The sequence below is a fragment of the Caretta caretta genome, chromosome 3, assembly GCF_965140235.1.
Source record: "Caretta caretta isolate rCarCar2 chromosome 3, rCarCar1.hap1, whole genome shotgun sequence".
Classification (NCBI taxonomy): domain Eukaryota; kingdom Metazoa; phylum Chordata; order Testudines; family Cheloniidae; genus Caretta; species Caretta caretta.
In genome coordinates this window covers 21,460,675-21,480,380 of record NC_134208.1, presented here as the reverse complement: position 1 = coordinate 21,480,380, position 19,706 = coordinate 21,460,675, and positions in this window count along the sequence as shown.

The window sequence follows — 19,706 nt, the reverse complement described above, 5'->3', positions numbered from 1 at the left end:
GTCATAGTTGTCACCACATCATACTAGGTTAAAGTCTGCTATAAAGAGGACAGTGATCAGTTGTTCTCCATGTCCACTGAAGGTAGGACAAGAAGCAGTGAGCTTAATTTGCAGGAAGAGGGAAAAACTTTCTAACTATAAAATAGTTAAGCTCTGGATTAGGTTTCCTAGGGAGACTGTGGAATCCCCATCACTGGAGGTTTTTAAGAACATGCTGGGAAAAACACTGGTCAGGGATGGTCTATGTTTTCTTGATCCTGTCTCAGGACAGGGGGCTTGAATGTAGGGCTTGATGACTTCTTGAGGTCCCTTCCAGCCCTACCTTTCTATGATTCTATAAACATAAGAGTGATAGGGCAAATTGTGATAATCATGACAGCCGTTCATTGATGTTTTGCTGGGATAACTCTTGCCTGAGTCATACTGAATAGACTTAACACCTGTCTTGTGGAAACCATCCTCCCTGAGACTCAGTGTGGATTTTGGTGTGGATAACGACCTATGTACATGATCTTCACACCTGATCAGCTTTAGGAAAAGAGCTGGGAGCAAAACTGCAGTCTTTATATGGTGTTGGTCAATTTAGCTAAACCTTTGACACTGTAAATTATGAGGGTTTCTGGGAACTTTTGGTCATTGTTTGGTCCTTTCATGATAGCCTGATGGCCAGAATGGTGGAGAATGGTGAGATATCGGACCCCTTCTGGTCACCAATGACATAAAACAAGGTTGTGTGCTGGCTCCCTACTTTTTTCCATCCTTTTCAGGGGCTGTACTTATGGTTGGATTTGATGACATTGACAGAGGAGTATCTATCCAGTTCCACCCTGATGGGAAGAAGTTCAATCTGCAACACTTCTGTGCTCCCACAGAAGTGGCAATTCTATTAATTAAAGGAGCTTTTATTGGCTGTGCACTGATTGCTCACTTGACTGATGACATTCAATTTATAACTGATGATTTCATTTTTGCAGTCAATTGTTTTGGTTTCACAGTCAGCCTGAAGGAAATCGAAGTACTGTAACAGCTGGTGCTAGGGGATATGTATGTCTGCCCAATTATTAAGATCAACAATGATCTTTCCAAGTCTGTTGAGAAGTTTTGCAACATAGGACCAATGCTGTCACAGAATGCAGCAACTGATGATATTACCCATTGCAAAGTCAAAGCCAGCTCTGCATTTGGAATGCAGTCAAACCACCCATGGAACAATAGAGGCATCAAAATAAGCACTAAACCAAATGTTGATGGGGAAGTTGTGTTTTTACAACACTTTGATATGGTTGTATGACAACATATCACCACCTCATTAGGAAACTTGATCTGTTTCATATGTGCTTTCTTTAGCCTGTTTGCAGGGTCAAATGGTGGGACAAGATTCCCAGAATCAAAATCCTTAATTGTTGTTGGATGTTTGGCATTCAAAGCATTGTCATAAAACCTTGGTTGCATTGGTCTGGGCACCTCATTCGTATGGCTGACTTGAGACAACCCAAGAGCGTATCTTATGGTCAGCTAAGGCCAGACACCCCTTTTCATGGTGGCCAGTACAAATAATATAAAAACACACTGAAGTCAAATTTAAAAGCATGTCAGGTTGACCCCAGCAACTAGGAAACAGGAGCCCATGACAAAGCATGGTGACGGCAGATTTATCAAATCACTGTTGACTGCTTTGAAAAAAGGTGCATTAACACCTGTGAAGAACACAAACAGTGCAAGTAGACAACAGCCTGCAATGGTCATGGACAATCTTGTCTGTCCCACATGTAACTGTGTTTGCGGTTCTCGCACTGGTCTGACCTCGCTTATATGTGTTCACCTAACGTGTCTGCGGAGTCCTGGTATGACAACGTCAATGTGAGCCTCCATCATCAGCATCATCATTGTCCTTGTCATCACTTCATCACCTAAATAAGTGTCTGTGAAAGTGCTGAGATTTGTTTAAACAGTTCATTTGATGAAACTGTACTCGGCTGGTGTGCAGTTGTGAAACATAAATATTATTAAATAGTTGACTATTTTTAGCCACCATATGCTGCTGCCATATCATTATGTCACATGAACCCAGGAACAGCTAATGACTAATGCCCAGATTCATCTTTCTGGAACTTAATGTAAAGGCTCCCATGTACTACATTGAGAGATGAATCAGATCTTGAGGGCGGTTCCTCATTGCAGCTGGAGTTTATCCTGTGCCACATCAGGGCCCATGATGGATTACTATGTCAATAAAACACTCATTGTTCCATTGTATACGTTTCTGCCCTTTTTTAGGGGCTGAATCTGCTTTCCAATTGCTCTGTATTTATGCCGGAGTGGAAGTGTGATGGTCAAATTCCCACTGCTAGGAAATTACATTTCCATTTCCAAATGTGGTCATACAGTGTCAGTTATTGGTGCTTACAGGGTCTGGAATGGCATATCTCATGAAGCCTTGTGTACTTTATGACAGACTATCACTATGCTGGAACTACATTCTCTGTGCCTCAATTTACCCACTTATAAAAATGCTTCTGATAACGCTGCAGAAAATATTTTTAAATTGCTTTCAGGAAAGGTGGTCTAGAAATTCGTAGGATTAATATTTATTCATTTGAACTGCTGTTTCACTGAATATGAATCATGACTCTCCTGTCATATACCATTGGGGAGTGAAACTGATTGTTCAAATCCATAGTATACAGTAACACTTTACTATTAGAACTGGACAAAACTGTTTTGAACAAAAAAGTTTTTAATCAGAAATGGCCCTTTATCATAAATAAAATAAAATAAAATAAAATAATTGCCTTCATTTTTTCCAAAGTCTTTATAAATTTAATAAAATACCAACTATTACTGAAATTATTATATTTTCATTTACCAAAGGTAAAACAAATGCAGGGGGCAGGGGGACACGTTGGAATGGACCATAATTTTTAAATTGACTTTTTTGGGGTGAAAATAGGTTTTCATATTTTGACTAGCTCTACTTACTACGTACATTATTTATAACTTTGATACATATCTTCATATCTGAAAAATAGCTTACTATAGATTGTCATTATAAAGACAGACAAATTATAAGATAAAAATACATTATAGTCTATCTGTACACTGAGTTTCCAGTGTCGATGGAAGTTAATTCTTCTGGATGTTTTTTTCCAAGACTTCTAAATGTGCTGTATGTTGTAAAATATCACTGCTATTGTGGACTGATGCTGTATTTACACTGTTGCATAGCTTGATAAGTCAGTTATCTTATCGAGCTAAGCACAGTTAGTAGATGCAGCTGAAGAAGTCAAGCAAACATTTTGCAAAAATAAGCCAAAGTTATTTTCAACTAAGTCATGGTGATTGTTGAAGTGTTGCCCTTTGAGACGGTGGAAGCTGGGAGTTATAAGAACTAAGTCTAAATATTTTTAGAGTAATTTCCCTTCTGACTTCCATAAATCACACAATACTTTAATTATCAATACATTACCAGTAAAGCATAGCCTAAGTGGAATTATTGAACACTCATTTATTTCATAAGAATAGCTCATGTGCCTATTGTTCTTTTGACATCATTTCAACAAAACTTACTTTATTTAAAAGCTATAATGGTAGTTCCTTTATATCATGTCATAGATTAATTTTATTTGATCACATATTGAACCTAAATAGTTTTTGATATCAGCAATTGATTTGTCAACTATTAAGTTCATTTTATGGCTAGTGAAACAAGCTGGGAGAAGGATTCACAGAAAAATATTAATGAAATTTACCTCTTGTTCAAGTGCATCAAATATTTGTGAACTTGTGAATATTTGGAATAATTTTGCAATTTTTCAAGATTTTATGATATTTCAATGTAAAATGCAATTCAACGTTTTCTGGCATGTTTGACATCACTTTTTTGAATTTTTACCTGGATTGGTTGGCTGTGATTGGTTACGTAAGTCGCATGGTATAGTTTCTGGTTACTTGATAAGCTTAACTTAACCCGTGTGGTCAGGAGGACTAGTAGAAGAAATTTTAACTCAGTTTCTCTGAAGGAGTGACTGTATTTTAGTTTCTCATTTGGAACTAATATGAAAGAAGAGCAAAGGCAGCAAGGAGTGTCTTTGTGTTGATGCTGCAGTGTGATGGAGGAGGGGAGAGGATAAGAGAACAAGTTATTCGTGACAGATATTAATCTCATTGCTTAATTCACTTGTGGAAGGCACTTGGCTACTACAGTGATGAGTGCAGTATAAAAGCTTACATATAATAGAATAGAGCCGTGGTTCTCTATGCATTTCCTTGGGGGTACTCAGAGGTCTTCCAGGGGCACATCAACTCATCTAGATATTTGCCTAGTTTTACAACAGGCTACATAAAAAGCACTAGCGAAGTCAGTACAAACTAAAATTTCATACAGACAAAATGAGAAAGTAAGCAATTTTTCAGTAATAGTGTGTTGTGACCTGTATTTTTATGTCTGATTTTTGTAAGCAAGTAGTTTTTAAGTGAGGTGAAATTTGGGGTTCACAAGATGAATCAGACTTTTGAAAGGGGTACAGTTGTCTGGCAAGGTTGAGAACCACGGGAATGGAGGACTGCTTATTATCTACTCAAAAGACTAGGTTGTGGGGAGGAAGGTCAGAACAGCTCTGACAGAATATGTTAGGCCCAAGAAGCACAGAAGAGAAAATGACATAAGATGGGGTAAAGTTGCCCAGCATTCCTGGTAAACACGCCCAGCCCCAAAAGATGAATATCATAAATGTCAGCGAAAGGAATGCTATGCCACACGAGGCACATCTGCAAAGCAAGTGGAGGTGCAATCCCTCTCCTTCTTAAGTATTAATAATATTAATAAAAGTACTGTACAAGTCATTTAATCTTACTTTCCCCCGTCAAGAGCACCAAGATATAACATCTTCTAAAAGCTGAAGAGAGCACAGATTTTGACGCAGCGGTTCCCTTACAGTACATGGTGCATTCAACCTTTGTGGAAGTTTTGGCTGTGTGCAGTGTCAAGAATTAAATTTAATTCAGGTTAATTGGGTTGGAGGCACTGTTTACCACGCCATTAATACTGAAGCTATTGTAGGAACCTAGGTTATAATTCACACATGACTGTCTTAGAGAATTCTAGCAATATCTTTCTTGTTTGACTTGCTGAGTGAAAATGAGCAAACATACATGGTAGAATCCAGATCAGTGCATTACATATCATTTGGTGGTCTTTCAGTTGTTGATTGCTTTCTCCATCATAAGGTCTTTGATTTTAATCGGATCATTGTGTGCACATATGGATATTCCTGGTGGCCTAACCAGTGAACATAATTAAAAGAAATGATTGGCTTTCACTTTAAGCAAACATCTGGTTTTACTTGAAACAAGATGACTTAGCTGTTTCAGAAACATTCTTGTAACCCTGGATTCACATTTTCATCTTAAAATATATATTTTCTCTGTTCAAGCAGCATGTTAATGTAAACACTATATATAACTGACAACCAACATTTTTAGAAGTATTTGGTGCTCTGAGCATTAGTGAAACCACAAGAATTATTACATTTTTGATTTGATCTCTGTAAATCTGTTTCAACAGTCACTCTGATTTAAACAATTATTCTGATTTATACTCCAAGAGCTATAATTTGCAGAAAATGTAACCATGTGAAAACATGTTTTTGTATAGTATATCTTGGCAACGTTGTTTTGTTGTGATGTCATTGCCTTAGATTTCATGGAAACACTGAGGGAATAGAAGGAAAAACAAGACCCACTCTTTGATGTACATTCGCAGATCCCCTTTCTCCACCCTTAAAAAGTTCTAATGTCCTTTTTCCATCGTGACACCAAGTTTTCTGTTATTACTCGAATGACACTATAGAGAGAAATATATTCAAGACCTTTATGAAAAGTATTTAATTGGGGAGAAAAAAGGACTTTATCACTTTACACTTCCTTATTGTTGTCAGTTAAAAAACATTGTTTGTATAATTGGCCATTTTAAGATCTAGGGATGCTTTGGTTTCATATCTTTACAGTGCCAGACTCTAAACAATTAAATACACACATACACACAGCATACACCAAAAGGAGAAAATGAAATTTCTCCCCATTTATCAACAGTAGAAGTAACATTCGAACTTTCGCCATTAGAGTTCTATCTAATCTGGCTTATTGTAACATCTGAGGGAAGATGACTGGGCTTTATTAAACCAATAGCTCTCATTCACTTCATCACATCTGCTATTTCTTAAAATAAAATAAAATAAAATAAAATAAATACAAGGTTATTAAGAGTAGCTCTTCATTATAAAAAGCATACGTTACAGATATGTACAATAGAATGAAAAATGGTGAAGGAAAATGTATTCATATGGAAGCAATCCATCTAGATACACCTAGATGTAGTACATGGGGATTTCCAGTGCTATTAAAAAGGTTATCCCTAGTACAAGATATTAAAAATATGCCTTTTGTGATTTAGGGACTTTAAACATCATCCAGTTTTTTCCCTAAAGAAAAAAAAAGTAGGCGAGTCATATTCTGAATCCTTGTTAAAGAGCTTGACATTTCTCTTTTCTCCCTAGCACTGACAAGAAAAACAGAGCCGGAGTTTGCCGTCCAAATGTGCTCAAACAAAGAAACAAAACACAACCCTTGCTAAATCCATTCTCCCCAATGCATTTGTGAGTGTGAAGCTTGAAAAGTAGAAGATTTTTCATATCTGTTTAGTTGGAGGCCACACGCATGAATAGTCCCACTGGGCCACATTCTGGTCTCACTTACACCACAGCAAATCAATGGCAATATTATTGCTTTCAGTGGAATTTTCACCCGAGTAAGTCTTGCAGAATCAGGTCTCTTAAGTTCTGACCCCCTGAACACTGCTGGGCACAGGGCTTTACTTTTGCGAGTAGTCCCATTTGACTCAGGGGGCATATTACTTTCTACTGGGCGTGCTTCATTGATTTCTACGGGAGTACTCAAATGATAAGCACTGTACCTAGTAGTAAGTGTTTGCAGGATCGGATCCTTTAATTTATTCTTTATTTTTCAAACAGTCAAAAACTGGGTTTTATCATGCCTGGGTGTATAGATATATATATTTGCTATTAAGAGGTAACACTATTTAATCTAACTTTTCAAATCTACTTTTCAATCTATTTTTTTAAACTTCATTTTGTGAATTGGCAACTGTTTCAGCCCCACCTGCAAAAGTAAATGAGCAAAACGTACATTGGACATGACCTCAGCACTAGTCATATATCATGCTATAGCCATTCAAGGCAATGTTTTATAAATCTCTACAGCTATATCCATATATTTGAGTAATTTACCATATTTCCTCCAAAGATGCCAATCACTGACTGTGTCTCGAGTAAATTTCATTCTTGGCATAATAAATAAAATTAATGTTTGGGTATTAAGAAGAGTTGCTGTAAATTATTGCTCCCTCTTTTGGGACTATTACTTTAGCAGTTGGTGTAGGAAATGAAGTAGTTTTTGGTGTAAGAAACAGAGAGAGATGTAGAGTAGATATGAAACTGGGCTTTAAACTGAATCTCAGTCTGCTTCCATGTTAGTCATTTCAAGGTCTGCTGCAGGTGGTCTTCACACAGAAGCTCAAATGAGTCCATTTGTGCCAAAGCTCGGGATGGGGATGGGGAGGGGTGGATGGTAGAAACGTTAACAGGGAACAATAAAGCTTTCATACTCAGGAGGGAGTGAAGAATCAAGCTGAGTAGCTTGGAAAATCATTAACAAGTAGATGGAAGCAGTATGTCAAAATCATGTCTGATTAGAAAGGGAAGAACAGCCCTTTTCTATTTTGCAATTGGTAGGAGAACTGAAGGTCACTGGTAGCTGTTCAAATAGGCATTGCTTTGTTGTTTTTTTTTTTTTTTTTTTTTTTTTACATTGCTTAAATACTGACCATAAATAACAACATTAAGAAGAAAGAGGCCCCAAAACCAGAGAAAAGAACATACTTTAATTTTTTGGCAGTTTTGCTTCCACTCCAGGTTTAAATTCAGGTTCACTTTTAATTTGGATCACATCCACATTTAAATGCCTTCATTTCTGTTGCTTTCTCTGCAAACCCATCACCTCCTTTAAGTCATTTGTCCTCTCTCTACCCTCCTGACTCTAATTATTGATGGTGAAAATTCTAGCCCCATTGAAATCAATAGGGCCATGAGATTACTTGTGAAATGAGTCTTGCAGAACAGAGTGCAATTGGGGAAGTGAGGGAATAGCCTTTGATGTTGTCAAGAAGGCACTCAGCAACTAAAAGGAAAGTTGGCCCATGGGCAGATATAGATATTTGCAAATGAAAAGAGGACAGCATTGTTGATCAGCAATGGAAACCACTTACTCTAAAAGCCTCAAGCTCAGAAAATTGTCCACTTTCAAACTGTACTTTAAGTTAGCTCAGTCATGACTTTACTTTATAGCCCTGGCAGCATATTGTCACACTGCTCCAGGAGTGGATTGGGAATCATACTGTGACTCAAAGGAGCAAGAGGAGACTCAGGTCTTATGAGTCTACTTACGTGAATAGGAGCTACTACTGCATCCCTTTGCGGAAACAAAAGAAGTTTGTTCCTTCTTCAGTTCAGCAAAAGCAATTAAGCATGCCTTCAGTAGAGCTGCCCATATGCTGAAAGTTGAGCACATACTTAAGTACTTTGCAGAGTCACGGCCTATATCTTCTGTCTTTAAATTACCTTCTTCCAGCTTTTATTCAAAATGCCAAGATTCAAAATGGCTTCAATCAATCCCCAAGAGAGCCTGAACACTGACTCAGAATGACGGATATACTTCGAGGTAAAAATTTTAGGAGTTTTCACCCAGAAGATGCTTCTGTGGCTGCTGCAGATGCTGACGTTGCTTTTTGGCAATGACACTCCTGAGTAACTAGCAAGTGGAACGTCATTTCCACAGCGTGGAAGGGAACCCTCTTAGCATGAATGCCATTGCACCAGAAGCCTTATTCAGGGCTCAGGAACAAACGATCCCAATGTGCAGAAAGAATAGCAAATATGGCAGGTGACCAGTTCGACTTAACAGAGAAATCTTCGGTGAGCTTAAACACAAAAAGGAAGCTTACAAGAAGTGGAAACTTGGACAGATGAACATGGAGGAGTATAAAAATATTGCTCGAGCATGCTGGGGTGTAATTAGGAAGGCCAAAGCACAATTGGAGTTGCAGCCAGCAAGGTATGTGAAGGGTCACAAGAAGGGTTTCTACAGGTATCTTAGCAATAAGAAGAAGGTCAGAGAAAGTGTGGGACCCTTACTGAATGGGGGAGGCAACCTAGTGACAGATGATGTGGAAAAAGCTGCTTTTTTTGCCTCGGTCTTCACAGACAAGGTCAGCTCCCAGACTGCTGCTCTGGGCAACACAGTATGGGGAGGAGGTGAGCAGCCCTCAGTGATGAAAGAAAAGGTTAAGGACTATTTAGGAAAGCTGGACATGCACAAGTCCGTGGGTCCGGATCTAATGCATCCAAGGGTGCTGAGGGAGTTGGCTGATGTGATTGCAGAACCATTGGCCATTTTCTTTGAAAACTCAGGGCACTCAGAGGAGTTCCCGGAGACTGGAAAAAGGCTAATGTCGTGCCCATCTTTAAAAAAGGTAAGAAGGAGAATCCAGTGAACTACAGACTGGTCAGCAACACCTCAGTAAAAAAAAATCATGGATCAGATCCTCAAGGAATCCATTTTGAAGCACTTGGAGGAGAGCAAGGCGATCAGGAACAGTCAACATGGATTCATCAAGGGCAAGTCATGCCTGACCAACCTGATTGCCTTCTATGATGAGAAAACTGGCTTTGTGGACATAGGGAAAGAGGTGGATGTGATATATCTTGACTTTAGCAAAGCTTTTGCTATGGCCTGCTACAGTATTTTTGCCAGCAAGTTAAAAAAGTATGGATTGGACGAATGGACTATAAAGTGGATAAAAAGCTGGTTAGATCATCGGGTTCATCAGGTAGTTGGCAGCCCATATCAAGTAGAGTGCCCCAGGGGTCAGTCCTGGGGCCGTTTTGGTCAACATCTTCATTAATGATTTGGATGATGGGATGGATTGCACCCTCAGCAAGTTTGCAGATGATTCTAAGCTGGGAGGAGAAATAGATACACTGGAGGGTAGGGATAGGGTCCAGAGTGACTAAGACAAATTGGAGGATTGGGCCAAAAGAAATATAATGAGGTTCAACCAGGACAAATTCAGAGCCCTGCACATAGGATGGAGGAATCCTATGCACTGCTACAGACTGGGGACCAACTGGCTAAGCAGCAGTTCTGCAGAAAAGGACCTGGGGAATACAATGGATGAGAAGGTGGATATGAGTCAACAGTGTGCCCTTGTTGCCAAGAAGGCTAATGGCATATTGGGCTGCATTAGTAGGAGGATTGCCAGCAGATCAATGGAAGTGATTATTCCCCTCTATTCGGCACTGGTGAGGCCACATCTGGAGTATTGCATCCAGTTTTGGGCCTCCCACTACAGAAAGTATGTGGACAAATTGGAGAGAGTCCGGGGAGGGCAACAAAAATGGTTAGGGGACTAGGGCACATGAATTACAAGGAGAATCTAAGGGAACTGGGGTTATTTAGTTTGCAGAAGAGAAGAGTGAGGGGAGATTTGATAACAGCCTTCAACTACCTGAAGGGGGATTCCAAAGAGGATGGAGCTCGGCTGTTCTCAGTGGTAGCAGATGACAGAACAAGGAGCAATGTTCTCACTTTGCAGTAGGGTAGGTCTAGGTTGAATATTAGGAAAAACTATTTCAGTAGGAGGGTGGTGAAGCACTGGAATGGGTGACCTAGGGACGTGGTGGAATTTCCATCCTTAGAGGTTTTTAAGGGTCGGCTTGATGAATCCCTGGCTGGGATGATTTAGTTGGGGTTGGTCCTGCTTTGACTAGATGACCTCCTGAGGTCTCTTCCAAACCTAATCTTCTATGATTCCATGATTTAGTGTGGTTCTTAAGAGCCATGACTGGCAGAAAATGGAGTGAAAGACCAAAAAGGTCATTCATATTTTGTTAAATGTAGGGTTGAAGTTGTTATTCTTGTAGATAGAACAATGGTTATGGCTACACAAAAACTGGGAAAACCATAATACTTGTGGAACTAAGGGGCAACGTTATGGCATCAATGTATGATCACTACGGGTACTATTATCACATTATTATGTAGTCAGTGACCAAGAAGGGTACCTACCTGTTCTTCTCATGCATTGCTGTCACTGGGTGGGGGCACCCAGCATGTCGTGCACAAGACAAAATGTAGCTGGATGAAGTAATTGTGAATAACTTGTGCCAAGACACAAGTTTGCCTGAGATCTGTTGTTCCCTAGTGTTTCCAGTTGAAAAAATGAACATTTAAACCTTGCAAAAGTGAAGTCAGTGGAGTCACACAAGGGATGTATTCGGCCCACTGCAAATAAAGAGCTGGAAGTTTCCTTTTCATAACCTATTATGCATTTAAGGTGAAATTCACTCCTCATGCACCCAGACCAAGTGTCCAGGTTCTGTGAAAGGGCATTTCAAAGCTGCTCAGCATTGGCCTCCCTCTGCTACTGTTGAAGTCAATAGTAAACCACTCTTTGATTTTAGAATTAAAACAACACTGAGATTATAATCTGAGTTAGGGCTTGTCCACACACAAAAATGGCACTCCTTTAACCATATCCATATAGTTATAGCCGTACAACCCTCCCTATTGTAGACACATTTATATGGGTATAAGTGTGCTTATAGTGATATACCTTATTCCCATGTAGGAAGGGGAATAAGCTGTACTGGTATATGGCACCTTTATATCAGTATAACTGCATCTACACTACGAGTTGTACCATATATCTATATTAGTAAAAAAAATCTCACCCCTAATCAACATATTTCAGAGTAACAGCCGTGTTAGTCTGTATTCACAAAAAGAAAAGGAGTACTTGTGGCACCTTAGAGACTAACCAATTTATTTGAGCATGAGCTTTCGTGAGCTACAGCTCACTTCATCGGATGCATACCGTGGAAACTGCAGCAGACTTTATATATACACAGAGAATATGAAACAATACCTCCTCCCACCCCACTGTCCTGCTGGTAATAGCTTATCTAAAGTGATCATCAGGTTGGGCCATTTCCAGCACAAATCCAGGTTTTCTCACCCTCCACCCCCCCACACAAATTCACTCTCCTGCTGGTGATAGCCCATCCAAAGTGACAACTCTTTACACAATGTGCATGATAATCAAGTTGGGCTATTTCCTGCACAAATCCAGGTTTTCTCACATCTCCCCCACCCCCATACACACACAAACTCACTCTCCTGCTGGTAATAGCTCATCCAAACTGACCACTCTCCAACTTTAAATCCAAGTTAAACCAGAACATCTGGGGGGGGGGGGTAGGAAAAAACAAGAGGAAATAGGCTACCTTGCATAAGCCCCGCAACCTGAAGCAAATACTCACCAACAACCACATACCACACAACAGAACCACTAACCCAGGAACTTATCCTTGCAACAAAGCCCGTTGCCAGTTGTGCCCACATATCTATTCAGGGGACACCATCACAGGGCCTAATAACATCAGCCACACTATCAGAGGCTCGTTCACCTGCACATCCACCAATGTGATATATGCCATCATGTGCCAGCAATGCCCCTCTGCCATGTACATTGGTCAAACTGGACAGTCTCTACGTAAAAGAATAAATGGACACAAATCAGATGTCAAGAATTATAACATTCATAAACCAGTCGGAGAACACTTCAATCTCTCTGGTCACGCAATCACAGACATGAAGGTCGCTATCTTAAAACAAAAAAACTTCAAATCCAGACTCCAGCGAGAAACTGCTGAATTGGAATTCATTTGCAAATTGGATACTATTAATTTAGGCTTAAATAGAGACTGGGAGTGGCTAAGTCATTATGCAAGGTAGCCTATTTCCTCTTGTTTTTTCCTACCCCCCCCCCAGATGTTCTGGTTTAACTTGGATTTAAAGTTGGAGAGTGGTCAGTTTGGATGAGCTATTACCAGCAGGAGAGTGAGTTTGTGTGTGTATGGGGGTGGGGGAGATGTGAGAAAACCTGGATTTGTGCAGGAAATAGCCCAACTTGATTATCATGCACATTGTGTAAAGAGTTGTCACTTTGGATGGGCTATCACCAGCAGGAGAGTGAATTTGTGTGGGGGGGTGGAGGGTGAGAAAACCTGGATTTGTGCTGGAAATGGCCCAACCTGATGATCACTTTAGATAAGCTATTACCAGCAGGACAGTGGGGTGGGAGGAGGTATTGTTTCATATTCTCTGTGTATATATAAAGTCTGCTGCAGTTTCCACGGTATGCATCCGATGAAGTGAGCTGTAGCTCACGAAAGCTCATGCTCAAATAAATTGGTTAGTCTCTAAGGTGCCACAAGTATTCCTTTTCTTTTTGCTAATCAACATAGTTATGCTAGAACAAAACTGTGTAGATCAGGCATTATTTTTTCAAAGAAAAGGATACATTGAGAATAGTCTGACATAGAAATTAGGACCCTGTTATCAATGCACTTCATATATTCATAGATTCCAAGGCCAGACGGGATTACTGTGATCACCTAGTCTTACCTCCTGTATAAACATGGGCCATAGAACTTCATCATGTAATTACATGCTTAACTTTAAACACACACTAAAGACCCAGTGACTTCATTGAATAAAAGTTAAGTACTTTGCATAACTGGGGCCATAGTTACCTTTTTTGATACGGTCATCTAACTCTGTTGTATCTGAGCTCCTCATAGTATTCCGATTGGATATTTTTTTTCTGTATATGTCTTTTTTAATTAGTGTAACTGAATAGTATTATTCAGTTTCTTCCTTTGGGGGTAGGGTCTCATTTGATCATGCTTGACTCTCTTATCAACAATTGTGTTTATTCAATGCAATCATATACTTTTTCAAAGTTTCTGGTTCTGACTCTTTTGTCATTTAAAAATATGATGGCTCTTTTTGGATCTGTTTACCATAGCATTTTATGTGAGATGGTTGATTTCTGACATCAGTGGTTATCAATGATTGTGCTGTTGATGTAGTTCCCATTTTTGACTTGCAGATTTTTCTTTTTAGGTGTATTAGCAGTCACAAATTGCATATGCAAATTCTAGTGACTTTGCTGTGACCTGTCTTTTAGGAAATGGATTGAGACATCTGACACATTTCACATATGTTGCCAAACGGCCATTGACAACTGTAAGTGACTTTGCACCAGGATTGGATTCAAACTGATGACTTAACACGTTGATACTTTCACCTCTATTACCAATCTTGTGAGCTATTCTAGTCCTTACATTAATTGTACCCTATACATTACATTATCTATCTGAAATACACATACAAAAATACTTAAAGAAATAAATCTGATCAAAGAAGACATTTTCCAAGTACTCAACCAAAATATATAGAAAACGACAATGAAGCCTTTTCAGAGAGAACTGCTGGAGAGAAACTTATACTGCATCAAAAGTTAAAATACAATGCAAAATTGAACTACTTGAGATATATTAAATGGCTGCATATTTTACATACCAAACCACAAAGTATTTTATAAAACAATAGCACCCTCTTCATTAAAGAAACAGACCTGTCAAAAGAACACATTTTTATACGCAGCGAGGGTTTGGATTTAACAGATTTCCCCCTTGTATATTTTTGTGTGGTGGTTGCTAAGTAAAATATATATACTTCAGAATATTTGCTTACTTGTGGAATGGGAAATTTCCACACTTTAGTGATTTAAGCACTGATTTTAATGTAATCAAAAAAACCCTCAGGCAACACTTAACGTCACTCAGTCTGTGCAACAACAGCCTTTGTTCATTTAGGTCCTTGTCCAGTTCCCACTCTGTTCAAACGGAGTCTTTCCATTGATTTCAATGGGAGTTAAACTGAGCCTTTCAGTTCCTAGTGGAGCAAGCTTCTGACTTGCTTGTTGACCAAAGTTCATCCTAGGGTCCAGAAGGACAACTCTGGAAGGTTTACGACCTCTTCCTTTTTTGTTTCTTTTTGATGCAGGTGGATTAATAATAGAAGAAATCAGTCATCAGAAGGAAGCACATTGGGTTAGATTCACAGAGAAAATTAGGTGCGGTGATGCTGAGCACCGTGTCTGACTTTTAGGCACTAACAAAATCACTAGGATTCCCAAAGCCTGAGTTTGGAGCCTAGGCTCCCTATACAGTGAATGGGGAGAGATAGGCACCTTAGAATGGGATTAATAAAAGCCAGCATGCTGAGGGGGAGCTACCTAAACCAGCCAATGGGAAATGCCAAGCCAAGCCCCACCCTCCTCACAGAGATAGACACCTAAATCCAGGCTGCAGGGAGGCATCTTCCTCTGCTTGGGATTTTCAACTGCAAACCCTGTGTTGGAGTTAGGTGCCTACACCATTTTTTTGGGTGAGGGAGGGAAGAGAGAAGGAGCGCCCTCATAACTCTTACCCCACCTGTGATGGTATTCACCTGGGATGTGGGAGACACCCCCTCCCATCCCAGTTCAAATCCCCCCTCCTCCTGAGAGGGAAGAAGAGATTTGAACAGGGATCACCACATTTCAATTGTGTGCCCTAACCAAAGGGAAATGACATATTCTGTTGGGGGCTTCCTCAGTCGCTCCTGTTGACATTGTTCCACTGTGCGGAGAGAAACGAGAGAGATAGCAAGAGAATGACCCTGTAGCCTGGTAATTAGAGCTCTCAGGTGAGAGAACCAGGATCCAGTCCCCCTGTTCCAATGACTTTTTAAAAATTATTTATCCAGAGTTGAACAGCTTCAACAAGAAAGATGGATTGAGGCCTGCATAAGACTATTCCATCGCCCAGTGGCCAGGGCACTCACCTGAGAAGTAGCAGATCTTTGTTTAAATCCCTTCTCCCCTTCAGATGTGGGGGGAGGGATTTGAACCAGCAATCTCCCTATCCAAGGTGAGCACCTTAACTACGGGGCTAAAAGCTATGAAGGAGATCCCTCCCCCTCCCCAGGAGCTTTGTGTAAGCTCAGCTACAGGAGCTTTGGATCACTATGAACACATTCACTGGACTGGACCCTCCAGGTGAGTTAGGCAGAGGAACGCCTATCTTACCCTCATTCATGAATCACCCTGGGGTGAGGTGTCCTGATGCCTAGTGTGAGGATGCAGTGTACATGCTCAGAATCAGAAACATAAGAGCCCAGGGATCTTTTTCTGCAAAAATATAGGCACCGAGCAAGTTTTGGTGCCTCAACGTTTTGGGGGCAGCTAAGTGTGAATTCCAGTCGGGCCTGATTCTGGGATTTAGAGTTCTAAAGTGGCAATTAGGTGCCTAAGTCCTTTTGTGAATCCAGCCCATTGTAAAATAATTTATCATTTAAAGAGATTGATAGATTTACTATAGACAGCATGTTTCTATTTTGTGCACTATGGAATCTTCCTGGCCCTTCCAAGGGTTTTTTTTCTTTATGGTTCTTACTTAACAAGGCTACCTTTTGCTTTCAGCTCCTGATTTCTAAGGCCTGCTTTGCTTGGGATTCTTATATATTTGCTGTACAGTTATACTAAAATTATCAGAGAAACATTACACCAGTATACAATGATGCTAAGGTCACCTATCGTGGCATTCTTGCCATGATTATTGCTTTAGGCCAAGATATTCCAAAGTGAGTAGTAGAACTGAGCACAAATCAGAACTTCTGTCCTGTGGGACATTCTGGCATCTCAACGTTTGTTTTCATTCCAAATAGAGATAAAATTTCCAAATTTTGTGTGGATTAGAAATTGTGAAAATTTTGATTTGGAAATGTTGACACATTCTTTCAATTCCCAAAACTGACCTGAAATGCTTTGTTTTGAGTCAGTTCAATAGGAAACTTCATTTTCCCATAATGACACATTGTCTCATGGGAGTTGTAGTTCAGGAACCTGATGACCCATTCTCCTTTATTAGCCAGTCTCCCTGGTTGAACTACATCTCCCATAATGCACTGAGATTCATGTGACTTCTATGATGCACCACACAACTCAGTCAGAAGGAAATCTGCATTACATTATGGGAGATGTAGTCCTTCAGGGAGGCTGGCCAATAGGAGAGAATGGAGACCTGAACTACAACTCCCATAAGGCAGCACTAATAAAGAAATGCAAAATGTTGAGTTGAACTGATTCAAAACAAAATATATCAGGTCAGTTCAAAAATGATTTATTCTGAATGAGGTTGATTCAACTTGACGTACATCATTTACATTTATAACTTCTGTTTGAAGTAGCACATACCTTTTAGGAAGACATCCAGTCTCAATTTAAAGACTTCAAGTAATAGAGAATCAAGCACATCACTTAATAATTTGTTCTAATGGTTAATTACCGTCTTTGGGGGAGACTTTCAAAGGGCAGTTAGGTGATCAAGTCACTTCCTAACTTCTCTTTTATAATTAGAATGAGCTCCCTAAATTTCTCATTGTAGGGCAGTCCTGGGATCATTCTTTTGGCTCTTTTTCTGAACCTTCTCCAATTATTCAACATCCTTTTTATGAACACCAGACCTGGACAGAGTATTACAATAATGGTCTCACCAATAACATATACCTATTTGAAACCGCCCTGTTTACACATCCAAAGATTGATTCAGCTCTGTTAGCCACATCATTGAACTGAGAGCTCATATTCAGTTGGGTATCTATTATAACCCTAAATCGTTTTTAAAGTCCAGGATACAGTCCCCAGATACTATAAGTATGGCCTACATTCTTTGTATGATCATGCATTTGGCCATATTAAAATACAAATTGTTGATATGATTACCATTTGTATTATTAAATTTTCCACTTCCTTGTAAAATCATGTATAGTATTTAACTGTCAAGGCTCTTGTTATGAGCTAGTACAACATTGGGATTCCTACAGACAGCTGTCTGCTTTATAGTAGCAGACTAACCGGGATTTAAAATGAGCAAACTATTTGCACGAAATAATTTATTCATCAAATGTGTTTCCTTCAATTTTATGAATGTGCTCATTCGTCAATGAATGTTATAAGTGAACATATTTCTGTCTGTCTGCTTGTGAACTGTTCACTCTGATTATTGCTTGGACTGTTTGCTACTTGTAAGTTGCTGGTCAGAGTATGTGATTGGTCCTCTAACTCTGAGGTTTTTTTAATGTTCCCTGCTTGGATGAATGAAACTTTTAGGCCTGGTCTGCACACAGAGTTGCACTGGTTTGCCTAAAAGTGTGATTCTGAAAGTATTTTAGTTAACCCAGTACAACTTTGTGTATGGACACTCTTCTATGAGTTTTGGTTTATTTCGGTAAATTTACAGGGACGAACTAAACCGATATAACCAGTTTTAAACTGATACAAGTGAGTCCATGCACAAAGTTGCACCAATGTAACAAAATTAGTTTTTAAGCCAATTTGTTAAATCAGTGAAACTTCCGTGTGTAGCCTTAGAAACAAGGAAAGACTTGAGATCTCTGGGATGAATACGCACTCTCATGTGTATTTACAACAGAAAACTAACTAACACAACTTCAATTTTGAACATCAAATATGAGCCAAAAGCTGCTAAAAATGTGCACAGTAATTCTAAAATTTGGTTATACTGATTGATTATTGTAACAATATAATAATAACAACCAAATATAATATTTAAGTAATTATTCATATACATAATTGCAAATAATAAATACACATGAGAAAGCCACTAGGTGGTTGGGGGCTATTCATGCACAGAAGCAGCAGCTAAATTTTTTAAATAAATGATTTCCTACTGGTTATCCACTTGGCTGTAATTGCAAAGTTCTTTTTAAAACTGCACTGAGTTTCTGTGCTAGCAATTAAGTCATGTTAAGTAAATAAGGAGATGATGGATTTTCCAGTGGTTAGTGTGCTAGCCTGGGACTTGGAGGATCTGGGTTTGAGTCCCGGCACTACCACAGATTTCCTTTGTGAGGCAAGACACTTAGCTTCTCTGTGCCTCAGTTCTGTGAGATGAGCTAATATCTTCTATAGTGAGAGAGACAAGCTTGTAAAAGATATTACTTCACCCATATTGTCTCCCCAATATCCTGGGACCCACCATGTACCTCAATTCTGTATCTATCAAGTAGGGATAAATAGCCTTTTCTGTTTTTCATAATAAGACTGGGTGCTTACGTAGCACTTTTCACCAGTAGATTCAAAACACTTTACAAAGGAAGTCAGTATCATTACCTCCATTTTAGCTCTGGGAAAACTGAGATTAGGGAGGGTAAGTGACTTGCCTAAGCTCACCCAGCAAGCTGTTAGCATAGGTAGGAAGAGAATCTTGGTCTTCTGATTCTTAGGTCAGACCCCAGTCCTCTAGACCACACTGCTTTCATAGCAAAATTAATCCTCAATTGTTCCCTCCTATTTATTCTTCAGTGAAATTCTAGACCTGTCATTTACTATATATTCTCCCAGTGCCTAGCACAATGGAGTGTCTAGTGTCAGTGCAATATCAATATCAATGATAAATAATCAATCTTCATATGACTTAACGTTGTCCCATGAAAATGAATGTGATGTCAAAATGTAGCATTATTGGACTACAGAATCAACCAGGAACAACAAATTGGTGATGGAGATCTGAACCACACAGTTGGATCTGAATTTTTAACAACCTGCCGGCTGTTGTGTGTTGGGTTCTGGAATGTCTGTGGTCTCTGTTATTGAGGATGAC